Raw genomic sequence first — 22,063 nt, 5'->3', positions numbered from 1 at the left:
CTTCGCTGTTAAAGAAATAACCAACAAGTTATATATACCAAACCACAAAAAATTCAAATTTAAATTAACCGCGCGCTGCAGTCATCCCCTTCGTCTTCAAACTTTTATTTTTACCAGGAGCTTTACCTACGGACGAAAAATGTTGCTAAAGCCTATAGCTACGGTTTTTAACATCACTATATCCCTGCAAGCATCAAATTCATTATATAGTCTAAATAAATCCCAATTAAGCACCCCAATCAATTAAAGGCTATGCTCTGAACACGATGGGACCATTAATTTTGGTCAATTCGGTCCCTTGCTAAGGTTCCCCAATTTGGAGATCATGAACCCTAACCATGGTGGATCCTTTAATCTACACCAAAACTCAAATTAAACAGCCCAAATAGCTTGCAAATGTGATTTTAAACACAACTAAACACTCAAAATTTATTCATGAGGCGTATATGAATGAATTTGGATTTAAAATTTCTGGAAGCAAACTGTGGCTATGGAGATGTGTTGCAGTGCGGTCTGGTTGATGAGGAAGGTTGGGTCACGTTCATTAAGCTCCAAGGAATTGATTGTGATGCTTTGCCCAGCCAGAATCGACTTGAAATTGGATCTCCTATCTCCTCTTAGTTCACGATTTGTGCAAGCCTTAGAATAGGATTCTGGTCCTCCAAAATTCATCCTCCCCTGCTTATGATTATATTCAGCATGTATATGGGATGGATTTAGGTAAACATATTTGTAAAAAAATCCAATTAAATCTTGCTCCTTGATGATGGAAAATTTGATAGAAACTTGATTGAAATTAGTTATGACAAAAATTCCTAAAATTGGTCAATTTCAATCTTTTCACTCCAAATCTTCCATGCACAAATTTGAATCATATTTTTGGCCTTTTGGATTGATTGTCACTGATTGGAAATCAAATCTTTGATTTAAAACAAATGATTCCAATTTTATATGATTTATCAATATTTAAATGAATTAAAATTCAAATAAATAAAAAAAATATTATAAAAATAAAATAATTATTTTAAGAGTCATTATAAGGCCCATAGTCAAGTTTGAAATCCATATCTTAGGCCCATTGGTTCAAAAACCCCTAATTCTTCATTTTGCTTTATGTGCATTTTCTCAAAATTGCTCACCTTAACAAATCATAACTCCTTCAATATTTATGATATGAAGATGTTCTAGGACTTTTCGGAAAGCTCAAGATGTCCTCTACAAGCCACTTTGGAACATATTTTGCCTTTGATAATTTTATCCTAAAAATATGGCTCCTGACAAAAACAGCTTTTTGCGAGCTTCTTGAAGGACCTGTAATGTTTTTGCTCATATCTCTCAAATGAAGCGTTTTTGGCTTTTGCTTTAGAGAGACAAAGTTGTAGAGAAATTCAGTTGACTTTTAGATCAAAAACCCTAATTTAGAAACTTTGGGTTTTGTTGATTTCTAAACTTTTCTTGATGAATCATGATCAAACCTTGATCAAATGATGAATTAAACTTCAGAATGTTTATCTTGACCAAAAATCAGGAGTTTTGACTGTGATTTGACCATAGTTGACTTTTAGGTCAAACTAGTCGACTGTTGACCGTTTGAGCAGTTGAATGAGCAATCTTGGGAATCAGAGCTTGAAATTTGGCATGAGGATCCTTTGAGGAATATGAGAGACCATGGGATCCATTTGAGGTCTTAGAACTTGATTTGACCTTGAGAGAATCAAAACCCTAATTGTGGGTTGATTGTTTAGGAGATAGGTAAGTATGCCCAAATCTTGTATAGTCTTGAGCAGTTGAAAGTCATGTGAGCCAAAATATGATGGGAAAATTTTGGGGTATGACAGATATGAATGTACTTGGTTCAACACCTACAATGCACAAAGCAATTAAAGACACAAGATATATATATATATATTGTATTTTTGTTAATATAGCATAACAAATAAGTATTCACAAGTTAAACAAACATGGGTGCTTGGTGATTCCTCCGAAGGTAAGATGAGCTCAAAGCCAAAGGCCAAACTCAAGATTGTGATCTTGATATGTGGTAGGAATGCAAATGATTGGGGAATCTTAGGCTCAAAAAGTAGGGTATGATAGGTTGCATATGGATGCTTTTGGAAAAAGTTATGGCATATGAAAGTTGGTACAAAAGCAATGCTTAAAACTTATAATATTTCTAAGTACAAAATGCCTCAAAATGACCTATAATCTTTTCAAAATTTTCATGTTATTCCAAGCACTTTTAGCTTTTGATCCTTGCAGAAAACTTGTAGAGAACATCATGAATGACATTATGCAAAAAAAAGCACTAAAAATGTTGAATATTAAAGGAGTTATGATCTTGGGAAGTTGGAAAAAATTCACTTGAATCAACAAAATGACCTATAATGTTTCTCCATCTTTGATTAATTTCCATGAATAATTAGCTCTTGACTTGTGAAGAGAAGTTGTTGAGGATGTCAAAGAGAGTCATTTTCAAAAAGAAGCACTAAAAAATGTTGAACCATGAGCAAGTTGTGATACTTTGAACTTAGACTTGAAATGTTAACTTTTAGGTCAAACTTCCTTGATCAAACTTGAATCTTTTGAACTTTGCTTGCAATCCAGGCTACATTGATGCACATATGAGCTATGTATGATGTATTCTTGATTGAGATTTGATTGAATGTGGCTAAAGCTTGAGGTTGCTTGATGATGAAGGCGTGTAAATAAACACATGAACCTTGACTTTCTTAAGGAACAAGCAATCAAGTCTTTGAGGAATTCTTGACCAATTGAGATTGAATGATGCTTGAAGATGATATGACTTAAGATAATAGATCAATCCTTTATGAATAAGACTTGAAAATCAATGTTGACCACACTATTGACTTTGTTCAAATGAAAGCCCTAGCTGAGGGAACTTGTTTGATCCACTTGATTCACATTTGTCCTTGCAAAATAAACAACAGAAAACCATACATCTTTTTGTATCTTGATTAGTAGTTAGTAAAGCATAAGGCATATAAAGACAAAATGTTCAAGATACACAATAAGGTACTTGGTGATCCCTACATATGTGAGCTCAAATATGAAAGAGAGCTAAAAGGTAACCAAGCATGTGATCTTGATGTAATACAAAGATGTAAATGAGGTGGGATAGTAGGGGCAAAAGTTAGGGTATGGTAACGAGTATTTGGAATATAACCTACGTTTGGTAAGGGTGAAGTTTTCTTTAGTATCTGTTAGAATCTCAATTGTGTATATTTTGTATATAAGTTTTATGGTATTTCTTAAACTCTTGTGCCAAATTTGATTACCTTTTAATATAATAGTATGTAAATAAATAACTTTGTGTTTATTTTCTAAATTTAGTTAGTTTATTAACTCTTGTAATGTTTTCTTTAGGTTTTAACAATTTGTGGGCAAGATGGAATGAAAAGAATAGTTGAAACAAGCTTGCAATGAGGTTGGAAGACCAAAAGAAGGAGTTTTGTGCAAGAAGGTCCGCTCAGCGGAGTTCAAGCGGACCCAGGTGTAAGTTTAAGAGTGCGCCTAAGAGGAGGGGTGAATTAGGTTTTCAAAGATTTATCCGGTTTTTTGAATACTTGTACTTATTTTTGGTTAAGTGTTTGAAGGTTTTTGAATGGTTCTTTTCTTTTCTTGATAATAGTGATGAAAGCGGTAAATTGCGGAAAAGTAAAGAACACAATGATGTATACTGGTTCCCCTCACAATCCGAGAGTACTCCAGTCCCCTTTCAAACACGAAAGAGATTTTACTATTGTTAGATCTTTGTACAAGCCTAGACTAAGACTCCTCCTACAATCTTCTAACAAAAACCACCAAGAACAATCCTCTTGGATTTCAATAAGTCCTTAAGAGAACACCCTCCCTAAGGATACCTCTTGTTTCCAAAACTATGGACAACAAGGTTACAACTACCAAGAACAATCCTCTTGGATTTATCAACTTGATTATGAGAACAATCCTCTCACTAATCAAAGACTCTTGCTTCCAACAATCCTGGATAGCAAATCAATAATAACAAAATATATTTTGAGTAGAAGTTTTGATACAATTAATCAATCACTTGATTGATCTTCCCTTTCAAGTAAACAAATCTTTTAATGTAACACAAGTGTTTATGAATGGTATGAAATGTTTCTTTGCAATATTAAAAGAAAATATATGCAAGAGATTTCAATGAAATTTGAAGTATATGACACTTGGTGTTTATATGAAGATTTCTTGATGTATAAGATTTGTATGAATTTTTGAATGAAAGAGGTGATTTGATAAATCTGAAAATCTGTGTTTTATAGCCTCTAAAACACCCCTACAAAAGATCATAATCCATGGAAGGTTGCCAATACAAAGGGTGAAGAGGTATGACATAAAAGCTGTTGGAAAAAATATAATTTTTCAAACTGCGCACAGAGGAACCGGTTCCCAAAATCTGGAACCCGGGTTCCCTAACCCAACGTTAAAAAGAAATTCAAATTTTGAACTGGGGAACCGGTTCCCAAAATCTGGAACTCGGTTCCTGACTCTTTTAGCGCAAATAAAAGTTGGCAGAAGTCTTGGGGAACCGGTTCCTCCAATTTGGAACCCGGTTCCTAAGAATGAAAAACTCAAAAAACTTTATGGAAAGGTTTGAAATGATTCTAGGATGTATGTAAGATTTATAGATGATGTATATATGTTTGAAAACACTTGTTATGCATTAATAGACTTGCTTTGCCATAAATCTTAATACCTTAGATCAACCAAGCTTGAAACCATTGAGGAAATCTTGAATCTTGTTTCTTTTTTAAAAATACTTGATCCATTGCTTATTTGATCTTTTTGCTCATCCTTTATTGGTGCATACTTATGATAGTTGTCTTCATCAAAACATAGTGTTGTAGAAGCTTGCCTTCACATTCTCCCCCTTTTTGATGATGACAACATTTGAAATATGAAGTGTAATGCTCTTATGTGAATGCTCCCCCTAAATTTGATAACTCCCCCTTGATCAAAGCTCTCCCTTGATTCTTGAGAAATATTATTTCTTTGTGGCTGCAAATGTTAGGTACAAGCAAGCATACACATATACACAAATATCTTCTCCCCCTTTGTCATTATCAAAAAGGATGGGAAAAAGATAAATTATTATAAAATATGAACACAAATAAATCTTTACCCATGAGTTTTACCTCATTGGTGACTTCATCAATGATCAAGCATTCTTCCTTAGTGAATTTGATCTTGAAGCCTTTGTCACAAAGTTGACTTTTGCTTAGAAGATTTTGCTTTAGTCTTTCAACATAATGTACATCCTCAATGGATATGAAAGTTAGTGATCCAACTTTGTTAATGCCAAGAATTCTTCCTTTAAGGTATTCTCCATATGTGAAATCACCCTTGGACTTAAAAACTAGATTTGAAAGTTAGTTTATGTCTCCCATCAAAAGCTTAGAACCACCACTTGATAAAAACACCATAGATTTTAAGTGGTCCTCAAGCAAACCTACAAAACAAATTAAGTTTGATTTGGTACCCAATGTGCTTTGGGTCCATCAAAGTTAGTTCCTTTCTTCACCCATACATAATGTCCACTAGGAACACTAAAGTTCCTTACATAACAAGCATTGGGTGTGTGACCAATAATACCACAATAAAAACAAGTAGGTTCAAAGTTGCTTTTATATCTAGGAACATATGGTTTCTTTTTAGGAAACCTTTTAGGATGATGATGAACCTTTTGTGCCTTATCCAATTTGTTGAATTGTTCACTTGCCTTCACAAAGATAGTTTTACTAGTACTTGGTTTAGACTTTGCATATCCAAGACCACTTTTATCATTAGGGAATCTTTGTTGCCTAAGGACACCTTTCAACCCAATTTGTCCTTTTTCATACCTTTCAAGGACTCTCTTTAATTGAACAATTTCAAAAGAAAATGATTCACAATTCTTGCATGCAACACTATCTTCTTGAACACTTATCATTTTTTCCTTGTCATCTTTTTCTTCTATTATCTTAACCTTCTCTTCTAAAGATGATATTATTTTCTTTTGAGATGAGATAGTTTTATAGAGAGTTTTGCACTCATTTAACAATTCATTTATAGCATCTTGAACATCTTTATCAAAAAGAGAAAATTCATTACTAACCTCATTGTCTTCATCATCGGAGTGGTGGGTTGCTACCAACGCAAGATCCACATGTTCTTCATCTGAAGATGAACTTATTTCATTGTCATCCCATGCTACATATGCTTTCTTTGATTTTTTATCCTTATTTTTCTTGAAGTATTTGTTCTTCTTTTCAAGTTTAGGGCATTCACTTTTGACATGTCCTCTTTCTCCACATTCAAAGCATTTAATCTTCCTTGTTGGTGCTTCCTCTTTAATGATCTCCTTTTTCTTTTCTTTTCTTAGAAATTTTTCAAACTTTTTGATAAACTCATTATCTTCTTCACTAGTGGATTCATCCTCTTGATTGCTATCATGATGCTTGACTCTTGTCTTCAAGGCAATATCTTTTGAATCTTTCATTTGAATTTCATGCGTTTCAAGTCTTCCGAGTTCTGTTTCATATTCTTGAAGTTTACCGAACAAGGTTGCGGAAGTCATCTTTGATAGATTCTTTTTCTCGGATATCGCCGTTACTTTCGGTTGCCATTCTCTTGTTAAAGATATGAGCACCTTTAAATTTAGTTCTTCGGTAGGGAGAGTCTTACCGAGTGCCTTCAAATGATTTGTCAAATGAACGAATCGTTTTTGCAATTCGAGAATAGTTTCTCTGGGCTTCATTCTAAATAGTTCGTACTCTTGGCTTAAGGTATTCAATCTTGATCTTTTAACTTCAGCGGTACCTTCATGAGTTTCTACAAGAGTATCCCAAATTTCCTTTGATGTTGTACATGTTGATATTCGGAAGAATTCATCCATACTAAGAGCACCATGAAGAAGACTGATCGCCTTTTTGTCAGCAAGAACTTTCCTTCTATCATCATCGTTCCATGAAACTTTAAGCTTTGTTGATTCAACACCATCGACGATAGTTGTAGGAACAAAGGGACCATTTTGGACTGCTTCCCATACTTCTTCTCCTTTTGCTTCTAAATGAGCCTTCATTTGGATTTTCCAAAAGTCAAAGTATTCACCACAAAATAATGGAGGCTTGTTGTTGCTACCACCATCTCTAAAAACTGGATTCTGATTTGCGGAAGCCATTCTGGATCTTTAGGAACAAGTTACCTATAACTTGCTCTGATGCCAAAAACTTATTTTTAATGATTTGAATGCTTTTCTAATGACTTGCAAATATTATGGAACATGTATGAATGTTTGAGAACACTTGTTATGCATTAATAGACTTGCTTTGCCATAAATCTTAATACCTTAGATCAACCAAGCTTGAAACCATTGAGGAAATCTTGAATCTTGTTTCTTTTTTAAAAATACTTGATCCATTGCTTATTTGATCTTTTTGCTCATCCTTTATTGGTGCATACTTATGATAGTTGTCTTCATCAAAACATAGTGTTGTAGAAGTTTGCCTTCACACCAGGCAGAGAATTTCCATCAGCAAGTCCGCTCAGCGGAGTTGAAGCGGACATGGGCAGGGACGAGCAACAAAGTTGGCTCCGCTCAGCGGACCTTGAAGACAAATCAGATATTTTGGCTGCTCCGCTCAGCGGACCTACTTTTTCAACTTTTGTTCTTAGCCACATAAAATTGATGATTAAGGAGATTAGGATAGTTTTTATGATAAAACACACTTGGAGAAAAAAGCTAGGGCAAGAGAAGAAGAGAAAAACCATTTTCCTTAAGAGAAAATCAAGATTTCTAAACATCTTTCTTCAATCTTCTTGAGTTTGATGTCACTAAATCTTGGTTTGTTGCTTGTTGTTGAAGCTTCCATGGATATGGAGGGCTAGGTTTCATCTTGTGTCAAGATTAGAGGTAGTTAGTTTGTAAATATGTACTTTCTTTGATCTATTATGTATGAACTTGGTTAATGAGTAATACATGGTGAATATCTTGTTGTTTATGTTTCATTTATTGTTTTGGATCACTATTGAGAGATATGTTTCAAAGCTAGACCTAAAAGATATTCATCTATCAATAAACAAACTCTACAGATAGATTTGTGAGTTGATAATCACATGTATCAAGCTTTTAAAGATTATCACGTTGATTGTCGGCATGAGAGATCATCTGACGGTTAATATGATAATAATCACGATATTGCTTTAGAGATAAATGGTATCGAGAGGATACGTGGTTGTATTAATCATTAACAGGTTCATATATATGATCATTAGAGTACGCATGAAGCAAACTAATGAACACTAATCTTGACACAGTTTCTCAAATCATTTTCAAACCCTATTTTATGTTCTTTACTTACTTTGTATGCATTTATTATTTCATGTCACCAAACTGTTACCCAAAACCTAACTCAAGATACACTAAGCTGTAGAACGGCGATAATATCGCATCAATCCCTAAGGAGACGATACTAGATATACTTATCCTATACATTCTAACAAAATGGCGCCGTTGCCGGGGATTGGCGTTAAGATATTATAAGCATAGCAATAGTTTTTGTGTGTTTTGAGTATAAATATTATTATTATTGCCTAGTCTTTGCTCACTTTTTGGTTAGTGTTTCATCTTTGGTTTATGCGAGGAAGTATTCCAGTGGATCAGCTTCTTTTTGATCCATAAATTGAAAGAACCGCAAGGAGACTGAATAGTAAAACTAGGAGAAGAAGGAAACTAGCCAAAGAACGAAGATTAGCCCAAGAAGCAACTACTTCATCAGCACCACAAGTTATAGAAGGAGAGATGGCAGGGCATGGAGACCAAGATCCACCACCACCACCACCGCCTAGACCACCATGTGCTAACAGTCCAAGAAGAGCAGCCCAGTTTGCACGAAATGACAACAATGCAAGAAATTCTGAAATGAAGACTGGCATTCTTCAGCTACTTTATGCTAGTCCCTTTGCAGGTCTTGATCATGAGGACCCATATACACACTTGACAAAGTTTTATGAAATTGCCGGAGCAGTCGGAGCCCCTGAAAGAGAGGAAGAGCAGGTGTTTAAGAGATTATTCCCTCACTCCTTGATTGGCAAAGCAAAGGATTGGTATCTAGACCAACCCACTCAAACCATGACAAATTGGAATGAGTTAGAAGAAAAGTTTCTTGATAGGTTCTTCCCTCAGTCACGGTTGCTTGAAGCAAAAACAACAATTTCAGTGTTTTCTCAAGGTGTGAATGAAACTCTCAATGAGGCATGGGAAAGGTATAAGTCAATGTTGAGAAAGTGTCCTAGTCATGGATTTGATGAACTTACTCAGATTCACATTTTTCGTAATGGCTTACAACCACAACCTAAGCTTCTGTTAGATGCTACTGCTGGAGGTTCCTTGATGGCTAAGACAGCAGAGGAGGCAATAGAGATAATTGAGAAAATGGCCAGAAATGATCATCAGGTACAACATAACCGAGGAGTTGTTCAAAAGAAACCGGGGCTTATTGAATTAGGAACCAATGATGCTATTCTTGCTCAGAATAGGCTTCTTTCTCAACAAGTGGAGGAGCTTACAAAACAAATGGCAAGGTTACCTCAACAACTCAAAGAGCTACAAGATCCTAACAAGAATAAACAAATTGCTTTGTGTGAGCTTTGTAGTGGAGACCACCCTACCGGATATTGTCCACCGGTGAATGAAGTGAATTATATGGCGAATCAAAATCAAGGAGGCTATCAACAAAGACAAGCTCCTTACCAAAACCAAGGTGGATACCAACAAAGGCCTAATGCACCACAATATGGCCAAGGGTGGAGACAAGACAATTATCAACAAAGACAAAGTCCTTATCAACAACAACCACCTTCTCAAGACAAGCCTTCAAAGTTGGAGGAGACTCTAAATCAATTCATGCAAGCATCAATGACGAATCAAAAGAGTAATGAAGCGGCAATAAAGAATTTAGAGACTCAAGTCGGCCAACTTGCAAAACAACTAGCCGAGAAGCAAACCGGACCATCATTCACGGCAAACACTCAAACTAATCCTAAGGAGCATTGCAAAGTGGTTGTAACTAGGAGTGGGAGAGTGCTTGAAAGTGAAGTGGAGAAGGAGGTGGATGAGGAGGAAGTTAGGATAGAAAAGGAGAAAGAGGTAGAAAGTGAAGTAGAACCAAAGAAAAATAAGGGAGTTTTAGTTGAAAATGAGAGTGAAGAAAAAAGTGAGGTAGAAAAAGAAAAAAATAGAGAGAAAAAGAGAAAGATTCAAGAGGGAAAGAAGAAAGTTATGAGTCCTCCCGTTCGTAATCTACCTTACCCTCATGCTCCCTCAAAGAAAGATAATGAGAGGCAATATGCTCGCTTTTTGGACATATTTCGGCAATTACAAATTAATATTCCTTTTGGTGAAGCTTTAGAGCAAATGCCAAAATATGCCAAGTTTATGAAGGACATCCTTACAAAGAAAAGAAGTTACACTGAGCCCGAAACGGTTGTCCTAGATGCTAAATGTAGTGCAATCATTCAAAGTACTTTACCAAGGAAGGAAAGAGATCCGGGAAGAGTCACTTTGCCGGTTACTATTGGCGATATTCATATTGGAAGAGGTTTGGTCGATACGGGTTCAAGTATCAATTTGATTCCTTTATTCATGGTCAAGAGGTTAGGCATTGTTGATATGAAAAATACAAGAATGACACTTCAATTAGCCGATAAGTCTACAACTATGCCTTTTGGGATAGCGGAAGACTTGCTTGTGAAAGTTGACAAGTTCTTCTTTCCAGTTGATTTTGTTGTCATTGATATGGAGGAAGATGTGGATACCCCATTGATTCTAAGAAGGCCTTTTATGAAGACGGCAAGGATGATGATAGACATTGATGATAGTTTGATGAAATTGAGGTTCCAAGATGAGGAAGTGTGTTTTGATCTCTCGGAAGCAATGAAACATCCAAATGATAAAGGTGATTGTTTTATAATTGATGCTATGGAGGAAGTTATCATGCAAGTTGAAAGTCGAGATCATGTGTTTAATCCTCTTGAGAAAACATTAACCAAAGCTCTTGATGTTCTCAATGAAGAAGAAGAAAAAGAGATTGAAGAGTGTTTGCGAGATCTTGATGTTTTTGAAGAGATAAGTCCTTTTGAAGCAAAGATGGAGGAGTTGAAAGATGAGCCAAAGGTGGAGGAAACTAAGTTAGAATTGAAGAAGGTGGTAAGAAGCCGGTGATCATTAGTGGTTCATTGTCTAACAAGGAGGAAGAGAAATTAATTCATGTGTTGAAAGCTAACAAGGAGGCGATAGGATGGGTTCTTTCCGATCTAAAAGGGATTAGTCCGGCCTATTGTATGCATAAAATTATGATGGAGGAGGATTTTAAACCGGTAGCTCAACCTCAACGCCGGTTGAATCCTACAATGAAAGAAGTTGTAAGAAAGGAAGTGGTGAAACTATTGGAAGCCGGAATGATTTATCCTATTTCCGATAGTGCTTGGGTGAGTCCAGTCCAAGTGGTACCAAAGAAAGGAGGAATGACCGTGATCACAAATGACAAGAATGAGTTGATTCCGACAAGGACCGTAACGGGATGGAGGATGTGCATTGATTACCGAAAGCTTAACCAAGCTACTAGGAAATATCACTTCCCTTTAACTTTTATGGACCAAATGTTGGAAACGTTATCGGGTCAAGAGTTTTATTGTTTCTTGGATGGCTACTCCGGGTACAACCAAATTTCGGTCAATCCGGAAGATCAAGAGAAAACGGCGTTCACTTGTCCTTTTGGAATTTTTGCTTATAGGCGAATGCCGTTTGGATTGTGTAATGCACCGGCCACTTTCCAAAGATGTATGCAAGCTATTTTCTCGGACTTCATAGAGAAGACAATGGAAGTTTTCATGGATGACTTCTCCGTTTTTGGAGCTTCATTTGATCTTTGTTTGAAGAATTTGGATGTCGTGTTGAAAAGATGTGTTGAAACCAACTTGGTCCTCAATTGGGAAAAATGCAATTTCATGGTTACCGAAGGCATAGTTCTTGGTCATAAAGTCTCTTCCAAAGGAATTGAAGTTGATCGAGCGAAAGTGGAGGTAATTGAAAAGTTGCCGCCACCAACAAATGTCAAAGGAATTCGAAGCTTCTTAGGCCATGCGGGATTTTATAGAAGGTTCATCAAGGACTTCTCAAAAATTGCAAAGCCTTTGAGCAATTTGCTCAACAAAGATAAGTCTTTTGTTTTTGATAATGCATGCCTTTTAGCTTTTAATGAATTAAAACAAAGATTGACCACCGCACCCATAATCATAGCGCCCGATTGGAAACTTGATTTTGAACTCATGTGTGACGCTAGTGATTATGCGGTAGGAGCGGTGTTGGGTCAAAGAAAAGGAAAAATTTTTCATGCTATACATTATGCTAGTAAGGTTCTTAATGAAGCACAAGTTAATTATGCAACAACTGAAAAAGAACTACTAGCTATTGTATATGCATTGGAAAAATTTAGGTCCTATTTAATTGGCTCGAAAGTTTTTGTTTACACTGACCATGCAGCGATAAATTATTTGCTTACCAAGCCGGATTCAAAGCAAAGGCTCATCAGGTGGATATTGTTAATACAAGAATTCCACTTAGAGATTAGAGACAAGAAAGGAGCGGAAAACTTGGTGGCGGATCATTTGTCAAGGTTGGTGAATGAGGAGGTAACAAACAAAGAAGAAGAGGTTTTGGAATCATTTCCTGATGAAAAGTTGTTCATGGTAGAAGAAAGACCGTGGTTTGCTGACATGGCTAATCACAAGGCATCGGGATGGATACCGGAAGATTGGAGTAAAAGTGCAAGAAAGAAGTTCCTTCATGATGCAAAATTTTATGTGTGGGATGATCCTTACTTGTTCAAAATTGGTGTGGATGGTGTGTTAAGGAGATGTGTGACAAGGGAAGAAGCAATTAGAATCTTGTGGCATTGTCATAACTCACCTTATGGTGGACACTATGGTGGACAAAGGACGGCGGCAAAAGTTCTCCAATTCGGGTTCTATTGGCCGGCGTTATTCAAAGATGCTTACTTGCATGCACAAAGTTGTGATAATTGCCAAAGAAGTGGTGGAGTGAACAAGAGGAATGAGATGCCATTGACAAATATGTTAGAAGTGGAAGTGTTCGATTATTGGGAATAGACTTTGTAGGACCATTTCCTTCATCTTTTGGTTGTGAGTACATTTTGGTTGCGGTTGATTACGTTTCAAAATGGGTGGAAGAAATAGCGTGTCCAAAGGCGGATGGAAAGACCGTAATCAAGTTCTTGAAGAAAAACATTTTCACAAGGTTTGGAACACCAAGGATTCTCATTAGTGATGGTGGCTCACATTTTTGCAACACACAGCTTGAAAAAGTCTTACAACAATATGGTGTGAAGCACAAAGTAACAACGGCCTACCATCCACAAGCTAATGGTCAAGCCGAAGTGTCCAACCGAGAAATCAAAAGAATCTTGGAAAAAACAGTTTCTTCATCAAGAAAGGATTGGTGACACAAGTTGGATGATGCTTTATGGGCTTACCGTACGGCATACAAGGCACCGATTGGTTTTACTCCGTTTCAAATGGTTTACGGAAAGAGTTGTCATTTACCCGTGGAATTGGAGCATAAGGCATTTTGGGCCTTGAAGTTGCTTAATTTTGATCCTAAGGCAAGTGGTGAAATGAGAAGATTGCAATTGCTTGAGATGGAAGAATTGCGATTACAAGCCTATGAATCCAACAAAATCTACAAGGAGAAAGTGAAAGGATATCATGATATAAAGATTGTGGAGAAGGAGTTCAAAGAAGGCCAAATGGTTCTATTGTTCAATTCAAGGTTGAAGTTGTTTCCGGGCAAATTAAAGTCGAAGTGGTCGGGTCTGTTCCGAATCAAGGAAGTAAAAGACTATGGAGCGGTTGTGCTTGAAAATCCGACAACAAATGAAAGTTGGACTGTGAATGGTCAAAGACTCAAGCCATATCTTGGTGGTGAAGTCAATCGAAGTTCGGAATCCGTTCCGATTTTTGATCCGTAAAGCCGCCTCGGACCGTCGACCTAACCGACGTTAAACAAAGCGCTAGTTGGGAGGCACCCCAACATTGTAAGTATTCTCTGTTTTATGTGTTTTGGGACATTTGAAAAGTCGGTGGAGAAAGAATCGAGTGGGACAGTCTGAGAAAAACCAGAAAAACTCAGTTTTCTGTCATCCGCTCGGCGGACCCCCCTCTGCTGAGCGGACCTGCGAAAAACCAGAAAAATAAAAAAGGGCCCAATGGACCAAACCAGTCCAAAGGCCCACTTAAGAAAGAGGTATGTGGCTGAACGGGTTCAGAACCCTAACTCACCACACTTGTGAAACCCACTTGCCTCCACTTGCTCTCTTCTCCATCTCCACCATTTTCAAATCTTCAAGTCTCAAATTCTCTTCAGTCAAGTGCTGTATTTTGTTTTTCTCCATTTCCAGACAAGGTATGTGTTGTTTAATGTTGCAATCTTGTGTTTAAAGTATATTAGGGTTGTAGAGTTATGTTTCTTTTAGGAGTTAGTGTGATTTGGTAGTATAATTAAGATTAGAGTGTGTATTATGTTTGATTTTAGTAAGAAATTCTGTTTATGTTTTAGATTTAGGTTAGATTAGATTTTGAATATTAGGGTTTCATCAATTGCATGTTAATATTCGCTTTTTCATTGCTTATTTGCTTGCTTGCTCGTGCTTGAAAGGGGTTTGAAACCCCATGGATGTTCCTGGTGCAGACCTGTGTTCTGCAGAATTTTTGAATTTCTGCGCAGGTCCGCTGAGCGGACCCCCTCCGCTGAGCGGACCCTGCTGAGTGCAGAATTTCAATTCTGTTATCTGTGTTTGGTGCAATGGTTTAGGGCCTGGTTTAATGCTACAAATGGACATGTAATGTTTTATAAATGCTGCTTTTGACGATGTTTGTTCGATGTTGTGTTGTTTTTTTTTTTGTAGATGTCGTCAAGAAGTGATCGAGGAAAGCGAGCTAGGCAATTGACAGGTTCAAGCTCTGGAACTGCTCCACAACCACCCTTCGATTCCCATAGGTTCTTAGGTCCAGTGCAGCAGGCAAGGTTTGAGAAGTTGGTTGGTCGAAAGATTTGGCCTGAAAAGGTGTTTGACCTCCCACAAAGAGGTAACTTTCATCAGTTTCTGGAGAACATTGCGGAACGAAAGTGGGAAGCCTTGATCTCTCCTGATACTCAAATCAATGCGGACATCGTGCGTGAGTTCTATGCTAATGCGGTTCCGATTGAGGGAAGGGTGTACACTTACACTTCCTATGTGAGAGGTAGGGGAATTTCTTTTTCAAGGGATGCAATTAACACTTTTTTGGGAAGACCTTCTCCTCGTGCTGCAGGTGATAAGTGTGAGTATGCAAGGAAAAAGGCTGCAAGAACTTGGAATATGCAGGAGATTGCTGATTTGTTGTCTTTTGAGCACCGAGGGTTCACTCTTAACCCTTCTGGTTATATTTAAAAGATGGACAGGAATAATATGACTCAAATGGCGCAGCTGTACACAGTTTTCCTCCTGAACAATGTCATGCCGAGAAGCCACACTTCTGACCTGACCATTGACATGTCTTGTCTTTTGTTTTGGATTATGACAGGTGGAGAGGTGGATGTGGCTCAAATCATTTCTGAGGAGATTAGGATCGTGGCTTCAAGTGGTACCAAGTCAGGGACGAAGCCTTCTGCTCAGCTTGGTTTTCCAAGTTTGATAATGGGACTATGCAAGAAAGCGGGTGTGGAGTTTCCTGATGTGGCAAGCATGAAAAACACTAGTGTTGTGGACACTAGCTATGTGCACAGGCATTTCTCGCCTAAGCTAGGTGTCCAGCAGCATCCTCAGCCTCAGAACATGGCCCCTCCTGCTGGTGGTAGGTATAATGAGGAATTAGCTTGCAGGTACAATTGGGCGTATTTTGATGCCAACAGACGTTCACAGGCTATGATTCATGATTCTCTATGCAAGCTCTATCTCCACCAAGTCAATCTGGCGGATGTTCCCTCTTTTCCTACTAATGAGGATTATGAGGCTCATTGTGCATGGCCTCCGGAGAGGCCATTTTTCAGAGAGGGGGATGGTGAAGGTGAAGAAGAGGAAGGAGATGACATGGAGCAGGATGATGAGGAGGATTGAGGATATTTAGTGTTGACTTTTGTTGTTGGTTATTTAGTTTATGTTTAGTTTTATAATACTTTGATCATACTTTTTGTTGTTGAGCTAGTAGCATAATTTTCTATTGCTTTTGTTAGTAACTACTTTTGTGCCATCCATATGAGGATGAGGTTTGATGTACTTTGGTGGCCGTGGATGCCACCCGAACATATTTTGTAGGCAACCTATGCCTTTGTTGTTTAAGTAATGTGTGCTTGTGTGGGCAATTTATGCCCTTGTTGTTATAATATTGTGTTTTAGTAGTAGAATAGTGTACATATATTATATATGTTAAGGTGTATATAATTTTTTGTGTTTGTCTTGGAATAGAAGTGATGCTCTAAAGAAGAAAAAATGATAAGGTGTGTCAAGTCAACATCAAAAATTTGGATGGTGATGATAATATTCTTGATGATGTTCATACCAAGGTAAGTATTTTGTTGTTGTGTAGATTATAAGGTGACTATGAACTAAGGGCTTTACACAAATTTTTTTTGTCACATTGCATTTTAGAAATTTTGTTTGTGTTTGAATCAAAATTAGGACAAAACTAGATAAGTGAGTGGACTTCCATTGTGTACAAAAATAAGAGTGTTCTAGTGATTGATGTTAACTCAAATGATTCATGTTTAATCTTGCTTTGTATGAGACATTAGAACTTAGAAGGGATCGAGGCAATTTTTTTGAGTAGTATGAGAAAAACCACCTTTAACAAGGCTACCCGTGAGTGTGTGATCTTTTGTAACCAATTTTGAGCCTAATTTTTTCTTTTGTCAAGTGAATCAAAGAAAAACATAATGAATTTTGATAAAGAGAAGAAGTGATTCACTTGACAACTTCTTTGGCAAACACTTAACCCAATAGTACTTGAACCTTGAATGGAAAGCATTGATGTCTTTATAGATAGAAATGTTTAAAGTTGGGGAGAGATGTTTCTTAAAGATAAAGAAAAGAAAGAAAATGGTGGTGCAATGCATTCTTTGAAAAAGGAAAATCAATGAAAAGAATTGAGAAAGAATGAGCATTTGATAAAGAGAAAAAAGAAAAATTTTAATGATCTAAAGAAAAGAATGCATTGTATGGTGAAAAACAAAAGGGTAAAATATTATTAGTGTTGTACATAAATAATGCTTTCCATGATCATTCACCCTTTTTGTTTCAATGGCCGTGTACATATAATATCACTTGTTTGGAACCCAGGCCAAGTCACAACCGAATGAAGTCCTCAGTGATCTTTGTCTCTATTGTCTCGTGTGCATAGTATAGATGAATATATGAACTGTTTTGGATGTGCATCATTGCTAGTGAGTGTGATTTGTCCCTTATGCTATCATGGCAATTGTCCTTCAATTATTTTGGGAAGTGAAACCTAGGTGATTCATTCATGAACATTATCTTTTTAATGCAATTGTGTTGAAATGTTTGTGTTTAGGAAATGGTTCATAGTCATGTTAGAATCTTGTACAAGCAAGGAAGACTTATCTTGTAGGTATGTAACTCAAGTTTGAACCATTCAATTGATGTTACTAACCTTGTGTGGTTTGTTGATGTATGCTTCTGAGCTAGCTTTGTTCGAGGACAAACAAAGATCAAAGTTGGGGAGAGTTGTTAGAATCCCAATTTTGTATATTTTGTATATAAGTTTTGTGGTATTTCTTAAACTCTTGTGCCAAATTTGATTACCTTTTGATATAATAGTATGTAAATAAATAACTTTGTGTTTATTTTCTAAATTTAGTTAGTTTATTAACTCTTGTAATGTTTTCTTTAGGTTTTAACAATTTGTGGGCAAGATGGAATGAAAAGAATAGTTGAAACAAGCTTGCAATGAGGTTGGAAGACCAAAAGAAGGAGTTTTGTGCAAGAAGGTCCGCTCAGCGGAGTTCAAGTGGACCCAGGCAGAGAATTTCCATCAGCAAGTCCGCTCAGTGGAGTTGAAGCGGACATGGGCAGGGACGAGCAACAAAGTTGGCTCCGCTCAGCGGACCCCCTCCGCTCAGCGGACCTTGAAGACAAATCAGATATTTTGGCTGCTCTGCTCAGCGGATCTGCTCCACTCAGCGGACCTACTTTTTCAACTTTTGTTCTTAGCCACATAAAATTGATGATTAAGGAGATTAGGATAGTTTTTATGATAACACACACTTGGAGAAAAAAGCTAGGGCAAGAGAAGAAGAGAAAAACCATTTTCCTTAAGAGAAAATCAAGATTTCTAAACATCTTTCTTCAATCTTCTTGAGTTTGAGGTCACTAAATCTTGGTTTGTTGCTTGTTGTTGAAGCTTCCATGGATATGGAGGGCTAAGTTTCATCTTGTGTCAAGATTAGAGGTAGTTAGTTTGTAAATATGTACTTTCTTTGATCTATTATGTATGAACTGAAGGATAGAAAAACACTTAGAAAGGGGGGGTTTGAATAAGTGTAGTCTAAAAACTTGAACGATAAAAACAATTTGCACAGTTATTTTTATCCTGGTTCGTTGTTAACTAAACTACTCCAGTCCACCCCCACGGAGTGATTTACCTCACCTGAGGATTTAATCCACTAATCGCAACAGATTACAATGGTTTTCCACTTAGCCCATGACTAAGTCTTCTAGAGTATCCTGATCACAACCTGATCACTCTAGGAACAAATGCTTAGACACAAGCTAAGACTTTCTTAGAGTATCCTGACCACCACGTGATCACTCTAATTACAACTGCTTAGACACAAGCTAAGACTTCCTAGAGTATCCTGATCAACACTTGATCACTCTAGTTACTTACAAATTAATGTAATCAATTCTAAGAGTATTACAAATGCTTCTGAAAAGCTATAATCACAACAGTGATATTTCTCTTAACGTTTAAGCTTAATCTCACTAATATATTACAACAGCAATGTAGTGAGCTTTCATGAAGATGAAGTTTCTGAGCTTTGAGTTGAACAGCGTTTCAGCAAGTTTTTCAGAATAAGTTCTTTCAGAATTGTTAACCTTGCTTCTCATCAGAACTTCATATTTATAGGCACTTTGAGAAGATGACCGTTGGGAGCATTTAGTGCTTTGCGTATTCCGTACAGCATTACATTTAATGTTTCACGCTTTTGTCAACTACCTCGAGCCTTGTTCACGCTGTGTCTACTGACGTTGCCTTTAATAGCTTCCAACGTTCCTTTTGTCAGTCAGCGTAGCCTACCACCTGTACTTTCTTCTGATCTGATGTTTGTGTATACAACGTTTGAATATCATCAGAGTCAAACAGCTTGGTGCATAGCATCTTCTTGTCTTCTGACCTTGAAGTGCTTCTGAGCGTGATACCATGAGAACTTCAGTGCTTCTGCTTCTGATCTCAAGTTCTTATGATGCTTCCATAGACCCATGTTCTGATTCTGCCTTGACAATCTTCTGATGTCTTACCAGACCATGTTCTAATGTTGCATGCTGAACCTTCTGAGACAAAGCTTTTGAGCGCTGATTTGTGCATACTCTTTATATATTTCCTGAAAGGGAAATTGCAATGTATTAGAGTACCACATTATCTCACACAAAATTCATATCCTTGTTATCATCAAAACTAAGAATATTGATCAGAACAAATCTTGTTCTAACAATCTCCCCCTTTTTGATGATGACAAAAACATATATAAATGATATGAATTTGCGATCAGAAAGAGCAGACGGCTAAAGACAATTTACACAGCTATAGCATAAGCATGTGAATATGTCTCCCCCTGAGATTAACAATCTCCCCCTGAGATGAATAATCTCCCCCTGAAATTAATACTAGAAGAATTTTATAAATAAAAGACTTCCATGAGTATTTCAGTAGAGATGTTCACATGTGCTTGATCTTCAGAACATTCATGACTTCTGATTTCTGCTTCCATAGGACAGCGTCAGAACTTTGAATTTCTTTAGATCCTCAGAAAATTCATAGCTTTGATTCCTGCTTCCATCGGACAGCTTCAGAACTTGAATTTCTTTGATCTTCAGAACATTCATAGCTTCTGACTTCTGCTTCCATCGGACAGCTTCAGAACTTGAATTTCTTCTTTCATCACTTCATGCTAGATTGTATCAGAACATTGTTGAATGTACCAGAGCATCATCAGAGCATCTCTACATCCTGAAATGTTACAGAACAAAACTAAACGACAAAAGTCAGCATGAATGAGTCAGAACATAGAATATGTTTCAGAACACATAATATGTATCAGAGCCATATAGAATGTATCAGAACAAATAGACATAATGTTTCAGATCATATTCTATCATCAGAATATCTGAACATTCTTCCTTCTTGCTTCTGATTCTGATTCTGAAGCTTCATAGCACTCAGCTTGCTTCATGAATCCAGGAGCTTGATTCTCTTAAAGAATTACTTTTCCTCATCTTGTTGCTTCTTATGTTGATCTTCAGTTCCTGTAACAACACAACTTAAAAGCATAGAACTTTGCAAGTTTTGTTAGTAATGCAACTGATTAAATCAAATCATTTATCACCTATTTCTCCCCCTTTTTGTCATATCATCAAAAACATAAAAGATTCAAATAAAAAACAAAAGAAACACACGGAAGAAAAGGATGATTTTCATTGAAGTTCAAACAGACAAGTACAGAAGTACAAGAAGATGAGGAAGAGAAGATGCACAAAACAGATGCAGCAAAAGCAAAAACAAAACAACTAAGACTCAATCTAAGATGACCCTAGCCTTGACAAGATCTTGGCCAGCATCTCTTGAACCCCATTGTTGTGCTCATTCTGCTTCTCTATGAAAGCTCTAAACTCAGCATTGACTAAGCTTTGGTCATCCTGGTTCCTCTGAAGAACTTCCAGAGTCCTTGCAAGACGGGAAGGTTCATTAGAAGAAGTTTCACAGCTTCTATCCAACGGGATGGCATTGTGATCTGTAGCTTCCATTGATAGATCATTTGCAGGGATTTCCTCAACTGGAACTGATTCAGCAACACGATCTTCTACATCTGCTTCTTGCATAGAAGCATCTCCATACTCTGCAGCAGGAACCTCAGAATCTCCATTCTCAAGTGCCTGAAGAATGGCAGCTAGATTCCTGGGGGCAGAGGGACCTTCAACTTCTGGTGGGTCAACAACTTCTGGAATGACCAAGCTTGGGTCTTCCTTAGAAGGGTTTTCCCTCAAAAAATCAAAGAGAGTCTTGAAATCCCCAAGTAGAACAAGATATTGAGGTATCCAGACCACAATCTCCCTGCAAGGGTTAGCTTCCAATGCAGCAGCCAGTCTTGCTTCTTCCAATTCATCCACAAAGGGCTTTTCTTCCAAGGTATATCTTCCTCTGAGACGAGCAAACCAGAAGTCTTCATAGCTTCTCAGAATTCCACGAGGCCGTGGAGCAGCTTCTACACAGGCTTCTTGAAGTTCTATAAATAGAGCATCTGATTCTCTGCGTAAGATCCTCCAGAACTACCTCATAGCGACGTCATTCAGGCCAGAACTTTCAACAATTCTGAGGGTGTCAAAGATACTTATGAGATTTCTCTTTACTTTTTCAAAAATTACACCAATAGGGTAGACAAGGCGGGATTTTATTTTGGTTTTTGAAAAGGCAGGGTTGGGGATGAAATAAGGTTGAGGTTCTCTATCCAATCTATAAGAAGATTTTGCTTCAGTATCAGAATCTAACACTACCACTTCAGCTTCAGGACGAGGCTTGGGAGTGTAGTTGCAATCACGGAGCAGTTGTTCATGTGATGCAGAGGTTGGAAGATCAGAACCACTATGGTTGTTTTGAGAGGTAGAAGGAATGGGTTCAAAGTTGGCATGGGGAGGAGATTGAGAGATGGAGATATTTGTGTGAGGTGGAAAGAGAGTTTAAAGGGGTGGTATATCCAGAA

The sequence above is a fragment of the Vicia villosa genome, linkage group LG1 (assembly GCF_029867415.1).
Source record: "Vicia villosa cultivar HV-30 ecotype Madison, WI linkage group LG1, Vvil1.0, whole genome shotgun sequence".
Classification (NCBI taxonomy): domain Eukaryota; kingdom Viridiplantae; phylum Streptophyta; class Magnoliopsida; order Fabales; family Fabaceae; genus Vicia; species Vicia villosa.
This window is presented reverse-complemented; position numbering follows the sequence as displayed.